Source organism: Marmota marmota, unplaced genomic scaffold (genome assembly GCF_001458135.2).
Source record: "Marmota marmota marmota unplaced genomic scaffold, marMar, whole genome shotgun sequence".
NCBI lineage: Eukaryota > Metazoa > Chordata > Mammalia > Rodentia > Sciuridae > Marmota > Marmota marmota.
In genome coordinates, this window is record NW_026000005.1 from 39,569,143 (window position 1) to 39,583,790 (window position 14,648).

Genomic DNA, 14,648 nt, shown 5'->3' on the forward strand with positions numbered 1-14,648 from the left:
TTTCTACCCAAAGGACTTAAAATCAGCATACTATAGTGGTATAGTTACATCAGTGTTTATAGCAGCTCAATTCACAATAGCTAAACTATGGAACCAACCTAGATGTCCTTCAGCAGATGAGTGAATTAAAATAAATAAATAAATGTATATATATATATATATACACACACACACACACACACATACATACATACACACACACACACACAATGGAATATTACTCAACCTTAAAGAAGAATAAAATTATGTCATTTGCCAGTAAATGGGAAGAGCTGGAGACTATTGTGCTAAGCGAAATAAGACAATTCCAAAGAACCAAAGGCCGAATGTTTTCTCTGATGTGTGGATGCTAATTCACAATAAGGTCAGGGTAGGGAAGAACAGGTACTTTAGATTAGACAAAGGGGAGTGAAGGAGGGGAGGGGGTTTGGGGGTGAATAGGACAGTTTTGAATGAATGGGACATTATTATCCTATGTGCATATATGATTACATGACTGGTGTAATTCTACATCATGTACAACCAGAAGAATGAGAAGTTTATGTATGATATGTCAAAATGCATTCTATGTCATGTATAACTAATTAGAACAAATTTTAAAAAATTGAAAAAGTATCTATTAAAGTTAATGATTTATATTACTTCTCTTAAATACTTCTAAAAAACATACACTGACATGATCACAGGGGATGTATGGGTGTCCTAGTATGGGTGTTTTATAACATGAAATGTTTTAAGGTTGTTTTGTTGTTGTGACTAAGATCTTGTTTCTTTTTATTTGCTAACTGGCTGTTAATACTATATAGGGAAAAACATAAAAAGTTTTCTGATACTTATGTTGACTTTTTAATTTCAGCTGCTATTATTAATTTCTAAGAGCTTTTTCTTATTTTTATCCTTTCTTTTATTTTTTAATTTTATTCCTTCTTTTCCCTCCCATTTAGCCTGTTAATATAGAGAATGATAATTGTGGAGTCCTAGTTGTGAAGCAACTTTATACTTGTAAAGAAACCATGTTTGAATGTGATGTATCCTTTTGCGGGGAGGGCACTGGGGATTGAATTCAGGGGCACTTGACCTCTGAGCCAAATTCTCAGCTCTATTTTATATTTTATTTAGAGACAGGGTCTCACTGAGTTGCTTAGCAGAGGGTGGCTTTGAAATGGAGATCCACCTGCAGTGGTGTAGTATTCTTTTAACTCTGCTAGACTAGATCTGCTGGTGTTTGGAGATTTTTTCCCTAGAGTGGTTGTCCTGTGTGGTTATGTTTAGTTTTGGAATTAGCATCATATGTATGCTTGTAAAATAGATAATAAAACTTGAGATCAATTCTTGCTTAAAAACTGTCTGAGAACTTTTAACAAAGGTATATATTCACATGGTTGAGGGACTTTGGGTCCCTACATGTCTGGAGAATTTCTTTATTCTACTTGTAATTGATGGGCAGCTTATTTGGGAGTGGAATTCGAGGTTAAAATTAATATCCCTCAAACCTTTTAAGGCAAATTGTTCATAGCCACCTGGCTTCAGGGTGCTCAGCTGTTTGCTGCAGTGTGATTCTCATTCTTTTATGGAAAGCTCCACAATGTATCCTGATTTGTTGGAAGCACCCTCAAATTATACTTTCTAATAACACCTGCTTTTACTCTGAGAAGTATCCTTGTTGTTGATCACTTACCGGCACACCTTATTTGTTAGATGATCTGCTTTTTGTGTCTTTTTGGAAGCCTCTAGGGTATTCTTACACCTTGTGCTCTGAGAATTCAGCAGGCTGTATCAAGAGGTCAAGTTTTTCCATCATTCATCTGCTCTCCTCTTTAAGTTTGAAGACTACTGTCTGTCAGCTCCAAAGTATTTTATTGTAGACTGCTTCAGTGATTTCTGCCTCCTCTTTCTCCTCCTCATTATCTTTCTCCTCCTCATTATCTTCCTCCTCCTCCTCCTCCTCCTCCTCCTCCTCCTCTCCTCTCCTCTCCTCTCCTCTCCTCTCCTCTCCTCTCCTCTCCTACTTTTCCTTTCTAGAACTCCTTGTAGTGGCACTTGGATCTCTTAGATACATTTGACACCTTATTTTTAAATAGAAGTCAAATTCTTTGATTAGTCTTCTCTCTTTGCTTTTTTCTTCCTTTCTGGGAAATATTCTTAATCTCATTTTCTGATACTTATGTTGACTTTTTAATTTCAGCTGCTATTATTAATTTACAAGAGCTTTTCTTATTTTTATTCCTTCTACGTAGCATCCCAGTCTTGTTTTGTAGACATATATGAGAGTCTCTTTCCCATTGAATATCAATTACATATACATATTTAAAATTTCCCCCCACTTGCTACATTATATATTTCCATTGAGGTTCCTCTTCCCCTCTGTTTCTCTTTCTTTTAAAGCAGTGGTTTTTCTCATCTATCTGGTGATCCAGAAGTTTTATCTTCTGTCTAGATTTTTAGTTTTAATGGCTACTCTGTTTCTTTTGCCACCAGATTTAACATTGTGAAACATAGATCTGATTTTGTCATTCTATGCATGAAAATGATACCTCTTCAGAAACCTGGTTGACGTCTCAGCCACTTTGCATGACATTCATTTGCAGTGGCAGCCCTGTGTTTGCTTCCTAGGGCTGCTGCAACACATCACCACAGTGCTGGTGACTTAAAAGAGCAGAAATTTATCCTCTTATAGTGATGTAGGCCAGAAGTCTGAATCAGTATTACGGAACAAATCAAGGTGCCAGCAGAGGTTCTGACCCTCTGAAGCTCTGTGCAGGAATCTGTCCCTTATATTTTCCAGCTTCTGTTGGCTGTTGGCATTCAGTCTAGTCTCTTAGGCCAGAGTTGTCAAATCTTTCTGTTTCACATCATCTGTGTATGTGTGTGTCTCATATCCCTCTGTTGCTCTCTTACAAGGGTACTTGTGATTGTTTTAGGGTTCACTGGATAATCCAGGATCATGTTCCTGTCACATAATCCTTAATTTAATCACATCTGCAATGATCCTTTAAATAAGGTAACATTCGCAGGTTCCAGATATTACAGCCTGGTACCTCTGAGGTTGTTTGTTTAGCTTTCTGTCAGTACTTCTGAGTTTTCTTTAATTTCTCTCTCTCTCTCTCTTTAATTTTTTTTTATTGTTTACTGATGGACCTTTATTTATTTATTTGTTTATATGTGGTGCTGAGACTCGAACCCAGTGCCTCACATGCTAGGCAAGTGCTCTACCACTGAGCCACAACCCCAGTCCCTCTAGTTTCTCTTTTGTTTGTATGCCTCTGTGCTTTTGCAAATGTCATTATTTATTGTTCTGTTTTTAGACAAAAATGTATGTATTCAGTTCATAATGACTTCTTTGACTTTCTTCCTCCTAGACAGAGGACTGCATTTGCCTGTCAGATTTTGTACTATAGTCTTTGTACTTCTTCTAACAGTATTTGTCACCTTAAAGCATTTTGCCTTGTCAGGCTTTACAAAAAGTCTAGGAACTTTTTGAAGACTAATTAAACACTAGGGACTGTCCATTGGACTGTTTAATTAACACAACAAAGTAGGCCAAAGTAAGTATACACACGTGCCATACTTTCTCCAGGGCAAATTACTTACTTAAGAGGCATTTGCTAGGTCATAGGAATTTACATTTTCAGCCTTTGCTAGATGCTGCCAAATTGCCCTCCAAACCAGCTACACTTCCCCCTAAGTACTAAGCTCTATTCTGTTCCCTATATCCTTTTCAATTCCTGTATTTTTTTTCATTAAAAGAAAATTAATGGGGAGAATGATAATGTTTTACTTTACATTTCCGTGATAGTGAGGTTGACCATTGTTTTTTCAGTATGTGAAATTCTGTTAATGTAGTCTGCTTTTTTTTATCTACAGAAATTGTACAAATATGGATATGAATGATGTTGCCGTTCTCACTTATATATGGGGAAACTGGCAGAAGATATTAGCAAGGACATTTATAAGATGTTTTCCTCCCAGATGGATATTTGAACATGTCTAGCGTTATAGCTAATAGGAAACAGAGCAGGGATTTTGAACTCAGTTATATCTGGCTTTAAGGCCTATTTCTTCTTTCCTCTCTATATTAGGCTGCCTTACAGAACATGAGAAAATTAATATTGCAGTGGTATGCTGAAGTTTGATCCAAAAGATTTAACTTTTAGCTCTACTTTCTAGCTCTGTGACTTCGGGTTGGTGTTAAAATATTTTTAAAAATGACCATCAATGACAGTCAATTTGCTTTATAGTTGATTGAGAAAAAACATTGGGATAATGTAAAAATGTATTTTATGTACAGTATGCTGCTATGAATAATTTTAGTAATTATTATTCTTTTTAAAAATTTTGTTTTGTTTTTGGTGATTCTGGAGATTGAGTCCAGCGCCTTGTGCATGCAAGGCAATCACTCTACCAGCTGAGTTATATATCCACAGCCCCCCCCCCCCAGTAATTATTATTCTTTATTATCATCATTTTAATGAGTAAATAAATTTGATCTTTTCTTGTTTTTTTTTTTTTTTTTTTTTTTTTTTTTTTNTTTTTTTTTTTTTTTTTTTTTTTTTTTTTTTTTTAATTTTGGAAGTCCTTTGTTTTTAATGGACTTTATTTTTTTTTAAAGCAGGTTTAGGGTCACAACCAAATCTCTGTACCTTCTTCTCAGTTTTAAGAGAAATTTACTGCAGGACACATACAGCTGCCTTCATTATCACCATCCCTCACCAGTGGTACATTTGTTACAGTTGAACATGCGTTGACACATTACCTTCACTGGATGTCTGTTATTTACATCAACATTCACTATTGGTGTTGTATATTCTCTGAGTTTTGACAAATGTATGATGATATGTGTCTGCCATTACATACCATTCAGAGTATTTTCACCTCTCTAAAATCCTTTGTGCTCTACATGTTCATCTCTCCTTACCTCCAAGCTTCTGGTGTCTACTGATCCTTTTTACTGTCACCATATGTTTGCCTTTTCCTTAATGTTATATAGTTGACATTATACAGGAGGTAGTCCTTAGATTGTTTTCTTTCAATTATTAATATATATTTACATTTCTTTCCTTTTTGTGGATCGCTATATAGGTTTCCTTTCTTTTTAGCATTGAATCATATTCCATTGTTTGAATGTACCACAATTTATTTATCCATCCATCTAATGAAGGCTTTGTTGGTTGCTTCCAAGTTTGTGATTATGAATAAAGCTGTTATAAACATTCATGTGCAGTTTTATTTTTTGGTACTGGGGACTTAAGCCAGGGGTGCTTTAGTAACCAAGCTACATTACCATACCTTTTTATTTTTTATTTTGAGACAGGGAGGGTCTTGCTGAGTTGCGCCGAGGTTGGCCTGAAGCTTGTGTGATCCTCTGAGGCTGGGATAACAGGTGTGTGTCATTATACTTGGCTCATGTGCATGTTTTTTTGTGAACGTGTTTTCACCTCTTTTTGGTAAATAGCAAGAAGTATGATTGCTACATCATATGTTAAGAGTATATTAGTTTTGTAAGACACTTCTCTCTCTCTTCCATAGTGGTTATACTATTTTTCATTCTCATGTGCAATGAATGAGAATTCCTGTTGCTCCTCGTTTAAATTTTTTTTTTTTAATTGTAAATGGACACAATATCTTTATTTTAGTTTTCTATGGTGCTGAGGATTGAACCTTGGACCTCATGTGTGTGGGGCAAGTGCTCTACTACTGAGCTACAACCCCAGCCCTTGCTCCTCATTTTTGCTGGCATTAGGTATTGTCAGTATATTGGACGTTGGCTATGCTAGTAGATATGCAGTAAATATACTACACTTTTGTTGTTGTTGTTTGAGAAAGATTACATGATAAAATATTATTTGCTATTATGATAGAAGGTATTTCTAGAAAAACTCTCCAAAAATTTTCCTATGAGTTTTAGAAGTAAAATATCTTTGGGGAAAGGTTCATATTTTTAACTAAACTGTGATTAGTTAAAATGCTTATTGTCTTCATGTGTTTGTTTTGACAGGTAGTGACCCAAAGGCCCTTATCTTGAAGGCACTAGTACCTCCTACCATTGTCAACTGGTAAAATATTTAATTTTTTATTATGAAATATTGCTTTAAGCATAAAATATATTAAGTTAAAATAAGTTATGGCTAAACTGATGAAAACGCTTTCCATTTTGTGTTGTAGAATTAGGAACATTATGAGACAGTAGTTTCATACTTATTTTAACTCCATACAAACCCATTGAGCATTAAAGCATGTTGTTTAGCACCGTTGTGTACCTTCCTTTCCTCAGTTTGGATTTCATGAAGTGTTTGTACAAAAGATATGAACTAAGTAACCTCTTTATTTTATTAAGTTTATCGCTAATTATACTAATGTTAACCATTTCAACCTCTGATAGTCACTTTAAATTTGTACTAGTGTTATTATAAATTTCTAACTGGACATTTTAACAGAAATGGTAGTTTCAAGGTTAGAAAACAGCAATGGGCTTTTTGTTAACCTTTAGAAGGTTCTACATGATAATTACAGTAGTCTTGGGCATGCCAAAATATATCAAAGTTTTCGTTATTATGGTTTCTGAAATAGATTCGTGAGATTGGGGGCAATAGTTTAAGGATCAAGTGACCTGAAAGTTTTTAGCATTCTGTGATATGAAAATAAAATTAGATAGTTTCCCTTGTTCTTTTGCTAGGGCCTACCCCTTAACAGTATGGAGTGTGTCCTTTCAGATCTTTTGTGTGCATAAGTAATTTTACCATCTTTTGACGAAGCTGGGTGTTGGATAAAAGAATATACTTTGCCCGTTGATGTCCTTCACTTTAGACATTCTTTGCTGTGTCTCTTTGAGGGATATATGTTGCAAAACTATTAGTGCTTTGAAGTTACTAAGCGAACATATTGGAACAATACAGTAGTCCTCAACCCCCTCAACAAATTTCTTTTAGTGGTCAGTAGGTTACCAAACTTTGATCCTAGCTAAGAATACATAATTAGAGTTTAGATTTACAATCAAACTGAAATTACCAAGGTAACTTATGACATTAAAAAATAGGTAGTAAATAGTAAGGCATTTATAGAAATGATTATAATAGTATTGCCTAGCTTGTGGTGGATGGAGAAGTGGGTTTGGGAGATTTAGTACATTTATATGTGCTCAATGTAGGACACTTAGGACACTTGAGGGTCTTCCTGTAAAAGTAGGATGACATAACTGGGGGTAGGGAATGGTACATGGGGAAACAGTGGTATCATATGGTGACAAGAGTAACTTTGTCCCTATCATAATTTTGCCTAGGTTTGACCAGGTAACCAAAAGTGGAAAGGAAGCTCAGAGTCATATTTCATAAGTTATTTATGTGATGAATTAAAGGGGATGTCATGAACTACTTGGGGAACCCAGTGTCTTGAATTCTGGAACTAGAACTCAAACCTTTCACAATTAGGAACTGCCTATGTTCGGAAGTCCCATGAATTAAGAAATGATGTCAGCACTGAAACTGATTTATATCTGTACATGTCCTATGTGAGATTGTCAGATTTAAAACTCCTTAAACACCCTAGGAAAGCAGATTTTTAAATACAGAATTTTATATTCATTTCATGTTTTTAATAGTCTATCTAAAAATGACTTTAGAATTTCAAAGATATCATTAAGAAATAGAATTGTATATGAATAAATTTATAGACCTTCATCACAGCTATTGTAAAATGTGTTAAGTCTATGTATGGATTCTCAGCAAGTTTATTACTCTCAGTTTTTTCCCTTGATGCTCAGTTCTGTTGATAATAAAAATCATCCTGTCATGATTATAGTAATAATTCATATTTAAATATTTTGTACAGTAGACGTTTTTAATGACCTTCAGCTTTTAATAACTTATTTTGCTATTCAATGTTCTGTGTTCACTTGGCATCAGAAAGTGTTACCTATGTGTATAGCCCTGCATTAGAGAAATTGTTCAGAAACTTTTTATTTGTATGTGAAAGTGATGAGAAGTTAAAGGAATGGGTATGACAGCAAGTAGGGTTTAACTGGAAAAGGTTTCTTAGAATTGGGCCAAACATTCCACATAGGAATTTAACTGGGATTGCTTTCTCTTGTATCTTTTTAAAAAATGTAATCTGGATTTTGAATACTTAAAACTTCAGAGGCCAGAAAATGGTACACCAGAGAATGGAAAAGAGGAGAGAGAAGACAATTATTTATCTTAGTAGCTTTTGTTTTGAAACATGTTGTTTAGGAAAAGCTTTATTAGTGTTAAAACAATAGAAAATTTATGAGAAAAGAAAGCACAGTTAAGAATTAAAAAGGGAAAACATATGGGCTGGGGCTATAGCTCAGTTGGTAGAGTGCTCTCCTGGCATGTGCAAGGGCCCTGGGTTCAATCCCCAGCACCACCACCAAAAAAAGGGGAAAAACATAAATGTTAGAGTCTGTAAACAAGTCAGGATGGCACCTGGCATTTTGCCAGAGGGAGTGGTTTGAGAAGTAACGCCAGCGAGCCATTAAGTGTGGAGATTTCTTATTGGTTGACTGCTGTATCTAGTTTATGCTAATTAAGATAAGCTGTGTGGAATGTATAAATACCTCTGTTGTCCTACAATAAAAGGCTCCCACTCCTGCTGTATCAATCTACACAAGTTGCTCGTCACCCCCCGGTTATTTTGCTGCAGCCGGACTGCGGCAGATGGTGGCCCGTTACGGGGAGCCCCGGGACACTCAGGGGTAAGTGACGAAAAAAAAAGCTGCCTGTCCCTAGATAGGACGGGAGCAAATCTGCTCGTCCCTAGGCAGATAGGGCGAGAGGAAAAATGGCCATTTTGAGAAAATGGAGAAGATTGATACAGTATGTTTGTGTCTTGTTTTGTCTTGAAATGTTGTATTGTCTTTGTGATGAAAATATGGAAGGGGTGTTAAGTAAATTGATAAGGGAAAGAGGCACCTCAGTGAAACCAAAAATAGGGCATGTGTTGATGAAAGCCCAGGAACTCTAGTCAGAAAGAAAAAGAAAGTTCAGAAGAAGAAGGATTATCAGGAAAAAAGTTGCAGCAAAATAACGGGGGGGTGACGAGCAACTTGTGTAGATTGATACAGCAGGAGTGGGAGCCTTTTATTGTAGGACAACAGAGGTATTTATACATTCCACACAGCTTATCTTAATTAGCATAAACTAGATACAGCAGTCAACCAATAAGAAATCTCCACACTTAATGGCTCGCTGGCGTTACTTTTCAAACCACTCCCTCTGGCAAAATGCCAGGTGCCATCCTGACTTGTTTATAGACTCTAACATTTGCCAGGCGCCATCCTGACTTGTTTACAGACTCTAACATAAAAGTAGATAACATTGTATGAATAAAGTAATAAGACTTAGGATGGGTTGGGGTTGTGACCCTAGGTTTGATCTTAGTACCATCTAAAAATAAATAAGGGTAATAAAGGTATTGTGTCCAACTACAACTAAAAAATAATAAAAAAAATAGTAATAAGACTTAGGAAAAGCTTTATTAGAGGTAAAACAATTGAAGATTTATGAGAAAATAAAGCACTGTTAAGCATTAAAAAGGAAAAAACAAAATAGTAAGACTTGACCAAAGGAAATAGTTGCATGTTTGAACTTTTTTCTTAACTATTTAACCTTTAAGTAGTACGTATAAAAGTGAAATTATGTTAGTCGTGATGCAGCTAATTCATTCCATAGTTAAGCTATATTTCTCCAACATTTTTATAAATTCCAGTTATGCTATATGTTATTTGCCTTTTATTCAGTTTGTTTTTTAGCTGATTTGCCCAAAATAAAGGTAAATGGGCTTTTTGGGCAGGAGGGGAATGAAGGAAAAGATAAGGAAACATTCAAGAAATCTTAGCGAACCAAATTAAAAGGAGTAGGATTCTGATAGACATAGATTATCAACCAGCCAGATTGATGTCATTATGTAATTTTAATAGTTTATGTTCTCCGTAAGTATGTCTACAGCTTACTCTCAATAACCATTTTACTAAGGATGATTGGAATAAATAAAGAATAGTACCAACAGGGTGAATAGTCCTATTCTATATTTTCTTAATATAGTTAAGGTATTCATTTTTTTCTAGCTGGCATATACAAAATCGTGCTACTGAATAGGGCACTAGAGTCTAGTTTCTCTACTCCACCATTTGGATAATGCAGTGATTGCTTGATGTCCGGGTTTTTAGCTCCCGCCCCCCCCCCCCTCACACACACACACACACATTCCCTCCTGACCTGCGGGAGAGATTGGGAGAGCATGCCCCGACCAGGAAAGGAAAAGGCCAACTGACCGCCCACACCCAGCACTCCCCCGCTGGAGGACAATCAGACATGTCAGGGAGACCAGTCAAAGCAGGATCTCGTTTATTGAGAAAACACACACAGCTAATATATTATACAGGATAAATCAGGATAAAGGTCAGCAGGGTGGGGAGAGTTCACGTGTACACCCATCCTACAGGCAGTAATGGGTGACAGGAGCTGTCCACAAGGTTGGAAGGGTTCTGAGCCTATCCTAGAGGTCCTCAGATTTTTCGTCACAACCCAGGCAACGCCTTCTGGCTGATTGCTAGGCGCTATCTTAGCCACTTGTGGCCCCAGGACCGGGATGTGGGTAGCAAGTTAGGTTTCCTCTTTTCTGATGCAACATGCCCCACATGTTACATCATGCCCTACAGCTTTACATGTCTTGTCATCCCTCCCCACTCCCCTTCAATGTGTCAAATTTGAACAAAATTCTAATATAAAAAGTTTTACTTCTGAATGGAGAAACCTTCATGTCACTTCTTTTTAGATATAATAGGTGAATACGGCTTGGGAAAGTAAGTAGAAAGGAAAACAGGAGTAGGCTTTCCTGTAGGTGAGCAAGTTGAAGCAAAATGATTCAGAACCCAGAACTGATTGGAGGATAAGTGTTTGGGTGCTGGGACTGGAGGTGGTTAGCAGCACACTTCATGGCAACTGAGATGGCTGAGTGGACTACAGAGCACTTTTGAAGTACAGAGTCACTTCTGCTGTATCTTGTTAGGGAAGTTTGTTAAGGAACATCTCTTTTAAATATATGATGGTTGTGTGAGTTGAATTGGTTAAACAGTTTTGAGTGTTATCCAAAAGTATTCTTTACCTTTGGGACTAGAGTGGGATCCAGAAAGTGGAATTCAGTAGTTCTGTGTTATAAAATCCAAATGTTTAAATTTTAGCACAAAGTACCCAAAACAGGAAAATATTCTTAGCATGTGATGACATCTTAAACAAAAATGAATTTTGTAATCAACTCACTGAAGCTCATGGAGCGAGATCCCCAAAACTGACTAGCTAGCCAGAGATGCCAAGTGGAATACTACCAATTTCAATATAAGATGTGTTAAGTATCATTCTTACTTTTGCTTGTTATTATTTTATGTTTTATAAGGGACTTAATGGATAGACATGATTTTATCCTCTTCCAACCAACCTTAAAACCTTAAATGCAGTAGCCTAGGTACACTTTTTAAGTTGAATTGACTTCAGTGTTTATTTAATCCAGACAAAAGAATAGTGGTATATACATGGTTGTATGATCAACAGCACTTAAAGTACTATCAACACTTTTGTACTCTCTCTATTAGAGGACTTTCACCTACTTGTTACTAATAGGAGTTTTGTGGGGCATTGTCATCGTGCTGGTTTTATAGTTGGTCCTAAAACATGAGGGTGTGAAGGGACTTGCCCCATGTCACATAATTATTAAATTAAAAGCTGGCATCAAACCCAGAGCATATTGCCATAGTTCTAAAAGGAATGAGTCCATTTTAAACATTGTATGTAATCAAACTAGAGTTGCAAGTAATAGCACTGCCAGTGAATCCTATAGAGTATGTAAATACAACAGGTACTGTCTGCTTTGAAACTCTGAATGACACCGACTGAACTTTGTATCTGTACCTTCTATATTGATAACTAGTTTTTAAAATCCCTTTGCATCTACTGCATTTCACATCTTATTCATACTTTAGTTTTGTGTATTGGGTAAGTTATGATGACCAGCATATCCTGGCTTGCCTTCGACTTCCTTGGTTTTTAGTATTGAAAGTTCTGTGTTTTGGGAAACCCTGCTGCTCTGGCAAATCAGGGTAGTTGCTCATCTTAATTAATTTTAACATATGGTGGATTGGAAATTGGTGTAGAGTTGCCGTATAAAATACAAGACAAGTTAAATGTTAGTTCACATTTGATAAACATGGCAACCATAAGTAGGAATGAAGGGACATTTCCTGTGTGTAAAAAGTTCACTTAACTGCTTTTGTTTGTGGACCTTGGGCTTCACACATTTATTTGCTTGAGGGAACACCCTCTGGTAGGTTCCTTTTCTAGGATACTTGGCTCTTGGGCTTTTAGCTGTGTGGACAGAGAAGTCAGGATGAATGTATAAAATTAGATTTTACCCAGTTCAGTAAAACTGGTGTGTCTTCAGTGGTACGTGGGGGTTGTAGTTTGAAACAAACAGTTCTCCTTTACTTGACTGTAAACTTAACCCAGGCCTGAGCCCATCCGTTCTTTGTTGGATCACTCCTTCAAACCAGCAGTTCTTGTGGCTTGGCATATTATCTTTAGACTGCATGTTAGAAAAGCATTTGTTGTTGTTAAGATAGTCCATTCATGTGATTCAAAAATGAAAAGGAATTAAAATCTTTCTTCTTTCTTGTACCTATTCATTAACTCATCATGGAGATAATCTGGTTTGATTGGAGAAGGTAAGAAGTCTTGAAAAGGATCTTAGACTTTTTTTTTTTTTAATGGGCAATGTGAAAATAAATCCAATGGAACTCTTTCCCAACCCTCTCACCCTCACCTTCCAAAAAGGGAAATATTTAGGTCATTTATATCTTCATTATTTGGTGGCTATCAATAATTGATTTTGGGGAGCTTTAGACATCAATAGAATATATTATTAAAATTGATCTGTGATAGTTGAATCTTAAATCCCATCACTATTAATGGCAAGCAAATTAAGATTTATTGTCCTGATCAAGGTACTGGTGGCAGAGCTAAGATGTGTGTGATATTTTTGCATGTATGTATCCATGCATGTGTTCTGTCTGGTTGGGTTTTTCTTTCTTGTGGTGGTGCTGGGTACACCAGAGTGCTATGGTTTTGATCTTAAATGTTTCCTCAAAGGCCCATGTGCTAAAGTTTGTTCCCTGCTCATGGCTGTTTTGGGAGGTGAGACCTACAGGGAGATTTGAAGTCAGTGGGGGCCTTCCTTCAAAGGGAATTTTGAGACCCTAGACTTCTTCCTCCTTCCATCTGACTTTGAACTGAGTGGACCTTCTTCTCTGCCATATGCTCCCACCATTTTGGACTGTGCCACCACAGGCCCAGAGCAATGGGGCTAGTCAGTTATAGACCTAACCTTCAAAACAGTGATCCAAAAGAAACTTTTCCTTTTCATAAACTGATTTATCTCAGGTGTTTCTAATAGTAATGGAAAACAGGCCAATATAGGGTATACAGTCAGTGAATGTTTTAAATCCATTCTCCTAAATCAAATATATGTTTTTATCATGCTTTTAGACTTTAGGGATAGATAAGTGAATATTTTCACTAGAACTATGGTGCTACTCTAAAGAAACTTTCGAGATTGCAAATAAGAGTTGTTGGTTGCATTTATAGGGACCCAGAAGACCCTTTTGCTATAGAATGAATTTAATGACTTTTATTTCTATCCTGTGGATACTGCAAATGTCTTCAATTCTGAGGGTGACTCCTCTTTCTTTGCTCAGTTCACCAACTTTGTAGAGAATAATTTCACAGATCTACCAAGTTTGGATTGAGGTATTGTGCTGCATCTTTCAAGCTTACAATGATCTTGAAATGTCTCCCTTTAGCTACAAACAGATCTTAGTAAGTAGAACCATTTGATATACATATAAATATGATCCCTAGTCACCATTTTTCTGTTACTAAAACATGCCATCTCTGTTTTCAGATAAGAAAGTACAGCAAATTTTTTTCTTTTAAAAAATGAGCAGGTGGTGGGACTGTGATACTATTAATACTCTTTAGTAACCGTTTAGCGTAAAACTTTACTTAACATCATTTTTATACACTCTGAAAATGTATCATTTGAGAGCAATTTTGTGGGTGGACGTTAATCTTCCTTATTTTATGTATAGTTGTTTCCATAATCCAAAGATTTGTCCTCACTTTTCTGTCAATGACACAAAATCCTTCTGCTCCTTCATTTTTTCGAAGGCTTTTGTATTCTTCATTCCTTCCAAGACTCTTGTATCTCAAATAATAGAGGTCACACAGAGAAAGATCTTCCTTACTATTTGATTATTAAGATTTTAGACAATTACTAATTAAAGTGATACAAGATGTAAACTCTTGACATAATGCAGCTGATCATTTACATAGGACATTTTAAAAACACATTTGAAGTGTTTGAACCTAGCTATCTATTATCACACAGTTTCACATTTTAAGAATTGGTGTTTGCTCATCTATCATTTTATGAATAATAATAGGTCATTTTCTTTTAATGCTTTTAAACTTGACTCTTCTTGTTATTTTAATGAGCAATTCTGAGAATAGTAAAGAAGGGAGTTATTATATTTTTCGTGATGCAAGATTAATATACTTTGACCCGCATTTATATATTTAGAGATAGTT

General features: G+C 36.0%; 1 protein-coding gene across 1 annotated transcript in view; it reads left to right on the forward strand.

Moving 5' to 3' along the window:
* Positions 1–5,292: 5,292 nt before the first annotated feature.
* Positions 5,293–14,648, forward strand: part of Acsl3 (acyl-CoA synthetase long chain family member 3) — a 47,800-nt gene continuing 38,444 nt past the window's right edge. Inside the window, exons 1-2 of the mRNA XM_015481455.2 lie at positions 5,293–5,380; positions 5,996–6,053. The gene's annotated coding sequence lies outside the window, so the exon portion shown is untranslated. The remainder of the gene's footprint in view (positions 5,381–5,995; positions 6,054–14,648) is intronic.